This window comes from Herpailurus yagouaroundi, unplaced genomic scaffold (assembly GCF_014898765.1).
Source record: "Herpailurus yagouaroundi ecotype Mexico unplaced genomic scaffold, PumYag 100, whole genome shotgun sequence".
NCBI classification, from domain to species: Eukaryota; Metazoa; Chordata; class Mammalia; order Carnivora; family Felidae; genus Herpailurus; species Herpailurus yagouaroundi.
The window spans coordinates 76,175,902-76,186,999 of NW_024412391.1; the positions used below are offsets into that span (position 1 = coordinate 76,175,902).

At 38.2% G+C, this 11,098-nt stretch overlaps 1 protein-coding gene across 1 annotated transcript in view; it reads right to left on the minus strand.

Moving 5' to 3' along the window:
• CD36 (CD36 molecule (CD36 blood group)) overlaps nucleotides 1–9,921 on the minus strand; it is a 76,769-nt gene extending 66,848 nt beyond the window's left edge. Inside the window, exon 1 of the mRNA XM_040472812.1 lies at nucleotides 9,892–9,921. The gene's annotated coding sequence lies outside the window, so the exon portion shown is untranslated. The remainder of the gene's footprint in view (nucleotides 1–9,891) is intronic.
• Nucleotides 9,922–11,098: the final 1,177 nt, after the last annotated feature.

Below are 11,098 nucleotides of genomic sequence, written 5' to 3' on the forward strand. Positions count from 1 at the left end.
TAGAATATCTAAGTAGAAAATTGACACATATATTTTAAACCACATTTATTTAAGTTAAACTTAGATGGAGATTTCCAGAAATACTGTATTTACAATAATTCACAACTCCAAGATTTTACAATCTCTGGTTAATTACATTCTTATCCTGTATAGTAAGTGGAAAGACTGCTTAATTTTTCCACAAGTAACTTTCACTACATGAAATTAAGATTTTATTCCATTTATTTCTTATCTGTCAATGGTATATTTTTTCATTTATGTAACACATTAGTTTTTAGAGTGTAAATGCAAGGAACTGAATCAATTCCCTAAACAGTTTGTGCATGTTGTAGTTATTATACACAGATTGATCTCTTGTGGTTCTCATTGACCATCAAATTACTAGGATCAAATTAATGAGATTTTGTATTAAAATACTGTGCAGTGACTATACCATAGGGCTTAGGGAGAAAATTACAAAGAAACTCTATTAGGATCTTATAACCAAAGTAGTGGAAAGTGGATTTCATAGAGGTAAGTTTCATTACTGAAGCAACAAAGAATTTTGTCATATGAAAGAGAAAATAGCTCCTGATGTCCAGGACCTGGTCTGCTGCTATCTGGTAGGTCTTGTTGTTTCTGGACATTGGCCTGGTACTCACAGCCAGGCCTTGGTATCCTCTGGTTGAACATCAACAATTTGACAGAACATCAACTTTAGAAAAGGCCACTCTATGATCATGATGGTTCATGACAAAAACCAAGCGCTCTATAACGATGTCTAAACACAGAGCATTTATGAACACTAAGATACCACATAACTCCCTTTCCCAGCTAATATGGGTCATTGCTGCTGCTTTGCCAATCACAGCCTTAGCCAGTCTCTTCTTCCCTACTCCTAGATAAGGTTTATTAGACCCCCAGTGGTAAAATTACCTTGCTTCCCCACAACATCCAGTTCAGAGCACAACTCTGTTTCCTTAACCCCACTTCCAATCTAATCACCCCAAATCCAAATTCTATATGAGTTTCTTTTTACCACCTTCTTACTGAGTCACCCTTGTTTCCCTGTGGTATACTTTGCCCTCTTTGAGATGAATAATCAACTCAACTTGTTCAACTACAGGTGTGTTCCTGCAGGTCTTTGGCTAAAGACCATTGACAGTGATAAAGTATCTCACAAGCTTGGCTCTTCCTGCCAGTGTTATCAAGAAGCTCTGACATATTTGGTACCACAATACTCCAGAATGTTGTGGAAGACTAAATGGAACTTAAAGGAAGGATAATTAGAAGATGCCTTAGGGATGAGGAACAGGAGAAATGATTATGGGTGTGCAAAATGGCATCAAACAAAGATCTTAAGGTTAGAGCAGCCATATCAAATATAGAATAAAAGAATATGCCAAGCTAGGGGACATAAGCCAGGGCACAGTGAGGACACATCAAGAGCTGAAGGACATTGAACCACTGAAGAGCTTTATAATCCTGTTTCAAAAGAAGCTAGGGGAGAATGTTGTCTTTTTCACTAAAATCCCACTAAAGTGAAGGAGTCTAGGTCACAACATTGAAGATAATATACTATTGTGGTATGTACAAAACATAGGCATAGGGTCATATAAATAGGGAACTAATGGCCCTCCAAGTAAAGGGCCATCAAGATAATGGTCAGTTAATTTTAAACAACTTCTTAAAAGGGATTAAGTCTGTATTTAATAGGGATTAAAATTTTATGGTAATCAGGGTAGGAAGTACAGGGTACGAGTGTAGATTAAGAAAATAGCAAGAGTGATCCTAAGGATGGTGATGAGGAAGGTAATTAAAACAGCAATGTAACAACGGATTTCTCAAAAGCAAGCATTATGAGACCTGAGTTAAACATTTTTGGTTATTCACATATATAACAATTTTTTTGAGAACAGCTGTGTTAAATCCAATTTGATTTAAATAGCTGTTAAAACTGAACTGAGTGCTAGGAGATATACTTCTCACTCTCTAATCTCTAGCCCTTACTTGCCAGGAGTTTTTTTCCAAAAGAAGGAAGGATTTAAAACTAGATCAGACTCGCAGTTTGACTCAACATCATAGTGCATGTCCTTTCCTTATCTTATCTTGCCCTCAACCCTTTGCCTACATAGCAAACACCTGCTGGGCGGTCATGCCTGGAACCTGAACCAAGTTGTGATCTGGCTCCCTTCACCTCCATGTCACAACCCAGAGGCTATGCAGATTCTTGCTCCAGGCAGGAGCAGGTTAAAATACTGGGTCATTTCCCCTATCAAACTCTTCCTCATTCTTGAAAATTTCAGATTGCTTTTGGAGCTACTTTCCTGTCATAGGAAATGATAACTTTCATAGGAAATCATTAACTTTGTTTTTCACTTATTTATACTTTTATTTCTCCAGGACACTGGCAAATGTTTCATTAATCTGTAGCCTTTGCAAGAGTAAAATAAATTCCTCTGGCATTCTTGGTCTGGACTTCTAATTGGGACAAAATAGGAGAATGACCAAAACAAAATCCTGGTATCACACTCAAGTAGCTCACAGCATGGCTAGGAAGATAAATTCCTAAGCAGACTGTTATGATACATTGTGACACCTGCACTCAGGTGGGGGGAAGAATAGTGGATTGGGGAAGAGAGATGAAGGACATTTTGGTAGAAGCGTGATCTTCCTTGAGAGTCATAGAATACAGGCCCAGGTAAAGAAAGTGGGAGAAGGTAAAGGGATCAGAGCCATTCCCCCCAAATATATAAATCCAGAAGAACACACACAGTGAGGAAATACAGATATTTTGAGAAGGCTTTGGTATAGCATATGAGTTTTGGAAAGACAAGACAGGACACAAGAGAGGCAGGAACAGATGATGACACAAAGACCTAATATCAACAAACCACACCAAGACGTGTGCCTAAATACCTAGGAATTCTTTCTGTCAAGAATTTCTCTTGAAAGCAATAGAGAGCTACTCAATGATTTTAGGGAAGGAATACAATAAAATTCAGGGTTGGAAGATGGCTCTGGCTCTCTGGAGAGTAGATTGGACAGAAAGCCAGAGGAAATCTTCTGAACTATTCTAGGCAGAAAAGTATACGGTCTGAATTATAGTGGGCTGGAGAAGAAGAAGTTGAGAAAGATTTCAGAAATACTTAGGAGAGATGGGGAGATATTTAGAAGGGAGCATGAATGGGGCGTCTGGGTGGCGCAGTCGGTTAAGCGTCCGACTTCAGCCAGGTCGCGATCTCGCTGTCCGTGAGTTCGAGCCCCGCGTCAGGCTCTGGACTGATGGCTGGGAGCCTGGAGCCTGTTTCCGATTCTGTGTCTCCCTCTCTCTCTGCCCCTCCCCCGTTCATGCTCTGTCTCTCTCTGTCCCAAAAATAAATAAACGTTGAAAAAAAAATTAAAAAAAAAAATAAAGAAGGGAGCGTGAAGAGCTAAGCCTTGGTGAATAAATAGCTAGGTTAAGGAGAGAAAAAAAATCAAGAATGAGTCCCAGGTTTCAGGTCTAGTAACAAGATGAAAGAAAAGAATAGAAAGGAAATAATATAACTAGATGTGAGGGTGGGCTCAGGTTAGGCCCATTTTCATTTAATTAGCTCCAAGATCCTGGGACAGTTTCTTAATCTCTCCGTTTACTCACTGTTTTTGTTAATGTTTTTAACATTATTAATGTTTTTGTTAACTGTTAACCCACTACATATTAATGTTTTTGTTAACCCACTGTTAATGTTTATTTTTGAGAGAAAGAGAGAGAGAGAGGGAGGGAGGGAGGGAGGAACTGAGGGAGAGAGAGGGGCAGAGAAAGAGGGAGACACAGAATCCGAAGCAGGCTCCAAGCTCTGAGCTGTCCGCACAGAGCCTGATGCAGGGCTCGAACTTGTGAACCACAAGATCATGACCTGAGCTGAAATCGCATCCTTAACCAAATTAGCCACCCAGGTACCCGTTTACTCATTCTTAAAATGAGGATAACATTAGACATGTTTTAATTATTTTGACAATTAAATAATAGTTAACCCTTCTAAGCACTTATCATGTACAAGGAAGACACTTGAGTAAGTATCTTGCATACAGTCACTCGCTTACTTTAAACAACTGCCCTATGAAGTAAGTACTTTTATAATCCCTATATTACAGATTAAGCAAAGGCACAGAGAGGTTTACCATCTTGCCCAAGGCCACGGAGCTGGGAAGTGACCGATCCAAATTTCAAACCTCTTCAATCTGACTATAGAGAGGGTGCTTCAGCCAATGTTTACAGTGCCTCTCATTAAATACTAACCATTTCATATAATTATTATCAGAGTGGTTATAATCTCTGGTTTCACTGGCAGGATATACTTAACTATTTAACCTATCCATGTGTTTGAAAAGTATTTGCAGGGTATATGGATGTACATATATTTTACTAAACACCAGGATAAATTCAAGTATGATGTCACACCTATCTTGGGGCTGATTACAGTTTAATTTTGAACATAAAATGCGTATCGTGAAACACAAAACCAGAATATGTTTTTAAAGGGGTCAGATACTTTTGACATAAGACATAAAGCATCCACAGTGGGACCTTGACTAGCAGGCACTGGGGCCAAGAGATGTAGATTTGGGTTCTCTGCAAAATACAGACTATTGGTGAAACTGTAAAAGTTGATGAGGTCATCTAACATATTGGCGGGGAAGGGGACCCTAGAAAAACTGCAAACAGGGGGACTGCCAATCCAATGCCTAGGGAAGCACATAAAACTCATTTAATATGTCTATGGGCTTTGGGGTTCTCACTTATAAAATTAGCGGATCTTGGTTTGAGAGTATGTTAAGAACTATTCCGACTTCTAATGTTTGCAGTTTTTGCTGTGAACAAATGTAAACATCGGGAGAGCCACCGAAAGTCAACTTCCAGCTTTAAACCTCAGAAAAAAGCCAAGCTTCATAGCTGTTGCTTTGCCATGGTAAATAATTAGTAAGTAGTTTTCTTTTCACAAAAGACCATTCAGTTAGTTTCAATTGCTTTTATTTTAGAGGATTTCAGCTTCAGAAATGTTCTTGCCGTTACTATGTACAGAAGTTCTGTGTGGGAGATTTTAGAGAGAAAACAAAATGGCACCTTTATTCCTTAAGAGGAATATTAATGGGGTAGAGAAGATAATGGGCACAATTATAGTAAGCTTCCTGCAGTATGCCTCTTCATAGCAAGGTTTACTTTTTTCCTTGCCTAATCCTATTGTTTCCTGACTTCATTTGGTAAAACGTAAAATGTTACTGAGTTACCATAATAGGAGTGCAGAGTACAGACGCAATACACAGAGGTTTGGAAGACTGAAGGAAGAAACTTGCAAGATGCTCTCAGTAAAGTCACAGAGGAACACTGACCAAGGGGCTGAGGAAGACAACAGATGATTACCACCCCTCTACCACTAGCTGGCCACAGCTTCCAACCCCAGGGAAGGTTTTGGGGTTCTGTGTGACTAGACTGGCAAACAACTATTATGCATGTTGTGATTTCTCATAAAGTGTGAGAAGAGAAATCATAACTTGTACCTGGGGCCAGGTTAGAAAATCTTGAAGATGGCCAGTGGACCCTGAGTAGAACTGACAGTGCTGTTTTTCTCTAGCTTTATCCAAAACGTGGCACACAGAGTAAAGACATCTCTGAGGCTGAATGCAGAAGCAAGCACATCTAAGTTTTGCATGCAGACTGTGGGGGGAAGGTGTGGAGGGTGGAGGAAGAAGACTAAGAAATCAGTGGTATTAGGTGAAATAAATGAGGTCCATGGACTTGACCCGCTTAGAGATAATCAGTGAAAGGTGAACACTGGAGTTAGAAAAGATTTAGACATAATTTTGAATAGATGAATAAAATCTAGCTATTGAGTGCTTACTACGTGTCAGGCACTGGGCAATGTTGATGATACCCGGTTGACAAATGACCCCTGCCTCCCTGAAGTTTATAGCCCAGCCCAAGAGCTGTCTCTAGGGAATAGCAAAGGTCTGTACCCAGTGCCCTGATCACTGTGCATACCCTTATCACAGCATGTGTCCTCCTGCACTTTAATTGCCCCTCCACGTGTCTGCTTAGATCTAACTTTTGACCAAGCAGCTCTTAGAAGCATGAGGCTCCTAGAGATGAGAGGTTTCTGTAAAAACTAGAGGTCTTCCCCACTTCCCCTCCAAGAGACTGAGCTAAAATGTGGATTTGTGCCTGTTCCCCATTTCATATTGATTATTTCAACAAAAAGTAACCCTTAAGAGCTATTAAACCCTATTAAATAGGCTATTAAAGCTTAGGGTGCACACTCAGTTATGTTAGTGTATTCGGAAGGGGTTTCCATGTGCTTTATGTAAGTTACTCAGCATTTTAAATATGCCTTTTTCATTTGTAGGGGCAATGGCAAGAAGCCGAGAGCAGGCAGAGGAGGCAACTGTGCCCATCATCTTCCTTCTAATTCTGTAAAGGTAACAGTCACCTATTCAGCCTATCTTCTTCAGGAGATGGATGGTTCATTATGTGGTTTGCTTGTGTGCATGGTGGGGAAAATGTCCACAAAATCATCCTACGTCTTTATCATTTACTAACAGTTTTTTTTTAACTTTCATCAAAAGATTTCATTCCATATAAACAAAATTTAGAACAACCACCTGTAAAAAGATCCAGGATCCTTATAAACATCCAGCAAAAAATTGTTAATAATGTTCTCTAGAGCCTACAACACTGTCCTACATACAGTGAATGCTTATCCGTATGTATTTTAACAAATGCATCAATGAATAAGTGACTCTGAAAGATAGTTGACTCCATCACGTATTCAAAATAGGTTTGCTGTTTTAGGGTTCGCTCTTAAGGCAAGAATATTTGTTGAAAAGATCCTGCTCACTTACTACAAATTTATGCCTTCTCTAAAAAGATCTTGTGCTTAGGGTCCGTACTATGGGACCACTGTAGTGAATAAACTAACTTTTATTATTTCATGTCTAAAGCTTCCTGGATTGAGATACAAGAAGGACACTCTACCCTGGCTCCTATTACATTTCAAAGAGTAATAATGAAATTCCAGAATAGAGCAAAATGAGCCTCTGCCTGCATTTCTATTGCACTGTGTTCTTAATTTTTAAAACTATGACATGAATACTAATATCCTTTCCAATTTCCTAAAAATTAACATGGGAGAAATGTAACATTTATATTTGGAAGATTTAATGAGGGAAGCAAAATTAAGAGATGAAACTAGTAGTTCTTTTTAAAGCGCTGTTCTTATTCCACTTGTAAACTTCACAAGCATTCAAGGAAAAACAATGCTTTTCTATTTGGGGGCACTCTGGAGTCCTTGGTGAATGGAGCCAAGCTGTCTGCTATGCCCCTCAATAATGCTTGCCAACCTTCTGTCATTTCCTCTGTGAGATGACAGTGTTTGTGTGACAAAGGTCTCTAGGTATATTTCAAAACATTTTACACAACAGCGTACCAACAAACACCTTAAAAGTGTTAATCATTTTCCACACAGCTAAATTTGTCAGAAGACACAAAACAAAATCCATCTTACCAATCTTCAAAAAGAAATGGCTGGGAAGTTCACTGGGGAGCCAGTGGCATACTCAAAGCCTTTTGTAAAAGTTTAGTGTCTTAGTCAATTTCTGCCCTTTGATACAACACAGCAAACAGTAAGACTAATTATTTACTAAACTAGGTTTCTTTTTATATTCTCTGTGCACTTGTGCTAGTTTCAGACAGTTTCATTTTCCTGATGAACAACAGTTCATTGTTTGTCATAGAAGAATCACTCTTAACCTGGAATTATTTAGGATTCCAGGACCCTGATAAAAACACAGTGTCTCTCCTCCACCTGCGATAGCTCCCCGTTCCTCACTGCCCACCACTCCTTTGAAGCTGTACTGAAGCTATAGTAAAGCGGTGATGCGCTTTGCAGTTTTCATCAGAAGAGCAATAAAAAACAATCAACCATGGGGTGCCTGGGTGGCTCAGTCGGTTAAGCGTCAGACTTGGGCTCAGGTCATGATCTCACAGTTCGTGAGTTTGAGCCCTGCGTGGGGCTCTGTGCTGACAGCTCAGATCCTGGAGTCTGCTTCAGATTCTGTGTCTCCCTCTCTGTCTGACCCTCCCCAGTTCATGCTCTGATTCTCTCTGTCTCAAAAATAAATAAACGTTAAAAAAAATTTTAAAGAAAACTACCAATAAAAAAAATTTTCCCTTTTCATACATTTTAAAGCATTTTTTTAATTTCAGAAATCTGTGTAATTTAGCTAACAAAAACTAAGAAGATTAAATTCCTTAATGAGTAATCTTAATTAGCAGTTGGTGCCAAAAGCAAAATTAGCCAGTCACATTAACATCAGTAGATTATTATGTATTTCTCCACTCTAAAAAAACAAAACAAAACATATTTTTCCATTTGATTGGCCTACTCTGCAGTCTTACATGGTCTTTGCCACTGATTTGTTAGCCACTGGAAAGCTTTTTTTGTTTGTTTCCTCCTTTTTTTGCCTGACAATGATTCTTCTGAGTTCAAGAGCTTACCTTTTCCCAGGTGACAATTGTTTTATTATCCTCAGTTGTTTGCTTTCTTCCTTAAACTCTCAGAACAGTTAGCTGCAAAGTTGTCATTGTCTTTTACAAAGGGATCTGATTCCAAATAATTAGTGTTTGTGTTGTACATCATTTGAAAATATTTCTCCTTCCCTTGCCAAGATTACAGGAGTCTCATGTATTGCCTCACAAATCCCACTTTCATTATTTAGTCAGGTATACCTGAGAAAAACACAGGCTGCCTTTTCCTTTTCACCTGATCCGCATCCCATCTGAGTTCTGGGCTCTCACACAGGAAGGGAACAGGAAGTTGACACTTTTGTAAGTATCAGTGCAGAATGCTTTCCCCAGAATTCAGCACAGCTTCAAGCAACCATTTCTTCAAAGAATACAAGGAAATGATCTTCTTTAAAAGGTAAAGAATTCTACCCAGTTCATTTCGAGACTTTGCAAAATAACGTGGGGAGTCACAGGTTACTGATTTCAATCAGCATCTGGTTTTGTCTCTAAGTGAGTATGTCGCTAAGTTTCCTTTCTGCATAAGTTACTCCTCTATCATTCTTTGCAGTGTTTTCTGGCCTTATATAGCCATACTATGAAACACACCGTGTAACAAAGTTCTGCTATGTGACAAAACCCCCTCCCTCCAAAATAAGATATGCAGTGCCCACAGTCACTACAGTTTGTATGACCACTAATGATCAATATGTTTATATATGGAAAGATTATTTTCTTCTTTCCTTCTAAGAGTCAGTTTGTTTAGAGGATTGGGTATGTTAAATTAGTTCTTAAATATACTTGTTAGTCATGACAATGTGCCAAAAAACATTTTCAGAATATCATGAACAAAGATCCTTCAACTTCTAGTCTCAGTTAAAATAAAGTTTTTCCAATTTGGAAGAGAAAAATTTAATTGGGCTTTACAGTGTCCTTTTCAAAAGGATATTTTAAAAATGCTATAAGAAGGCAAATAGCAATTTAAATAAGAACTCAGTCTAGATCAGGACAAGCCATATCAACTTAGAGAATCTGAGGGAATAAGATTGCCAGTAATATTATACTTTTGATAAGAATTCTACATTTTCTGATACTTTCGAAATAAAAGCCAGGAAAATGTGCAAATGGGAATTTCATAGGATGAATTTAGACACTAGTGGAAATGTTAAATTTAAGTGTCAAGAGTCTATTCATCTATTTCATTGAAAGCTTACAAATGTTAAAAGAAGCATCATAGATGAAATTATTCCAACAGATAATATTTATCTTCCTAAACAGCTAAAAATAATAATTATTAATACCTGCCCGATGATAACCCATCAACAACAAAGACCTTAACAGTCAGACCCCTAAACAAAAGTGATTTTGCTCACCAACTTCTAGGGGAGCTGGCTTGTCTCGATGTAGGATCTGAAGTCAGCTTCAGAGAGACTGTGGTAGGAGGAGACGCAGAAAATAAACACATGATTTCCACAGCGCAGCAGCTGAGAACTCAAAAATGAGGCACAGGGTCTTGGCCATTCATCTGTCTTTAAGGTTATCCTGACATCTGAAAGCCATTGACAGCCTGAGCCTTCCAGCACTTCAGGCGCATGCCTGACACAAGATAAATATAGATCCCAGACACCTGAGCCAGACGGAAGGAACGTTAGCTTGAAAAATCTCATTCATTTTGTGCCTCAGTTGAGGAAAATAAAACCATTAATCCTTTTCCTGTTAAAACCTGTTATACCCCTTTAAAAAAAGCTTCAGTGCTTATGAAACATGAGGATTCAAATAATCATTAATAATCAATTCGCTTCTCTCCATAATTACCATCTGTGGGATAGTATAGAGACAGGCTCAAATTCTCCTTTCCTGGTGAAGTATAAAAGAAACATAACAGTGAACATTAAGAATTATTTTCTCAGTTGTTTATTTTTTAAAGGATCTTTGGCAGGTGAGTCCTTAAATGTGAGCATCTATTTGGTAAACTTTCTAGTATCTTTTCTCCTATATCCTGCAGGTAGTGATTTGGTCCTTTTATTGTTTGCCTCAATTATGGAGCCAGAAAGTGTCATCCATTGCCAGGTGCTTTGGTTTAAGTTAAACTTTTGGTATAGTTGTATAATGTAGCTAATTTAAATTGAATTTTGCTTAGTAGTCTTTGTAAACATATAAATGAAGTTATTACCTTCAGCCTGAGAAGCTATGATTAAAATTCTTACTCTGAAGATATAATGGCAAGATTTCTAACAATAAATCACTCTCTGGGACTCATAATTTAAGGATCTCTAATTCTATATTTGAACAAATCGAACAGAGGAACTAGGAAAGCCATACTGCTCCCCTGAGACTTTGAGGTATTAAATGTTTTAACCAATAGTATGTTTTACTGAACGGCATTAAAGAAAAATAATGGATTTTGGGTTACCACTTTCTAAATGAAGCTGATCTGTAACTAGTCGTACTGACCATCCCAGAAGGGAGAATGATTCTTTTTTCAATTTACCAAAACTAGTGTTTTTGTATTTTAATAATAGGTCCCATGTATTGAGAACTGTCCATGTTCTTGGCACTTTGCTAAGTAGATATCATATC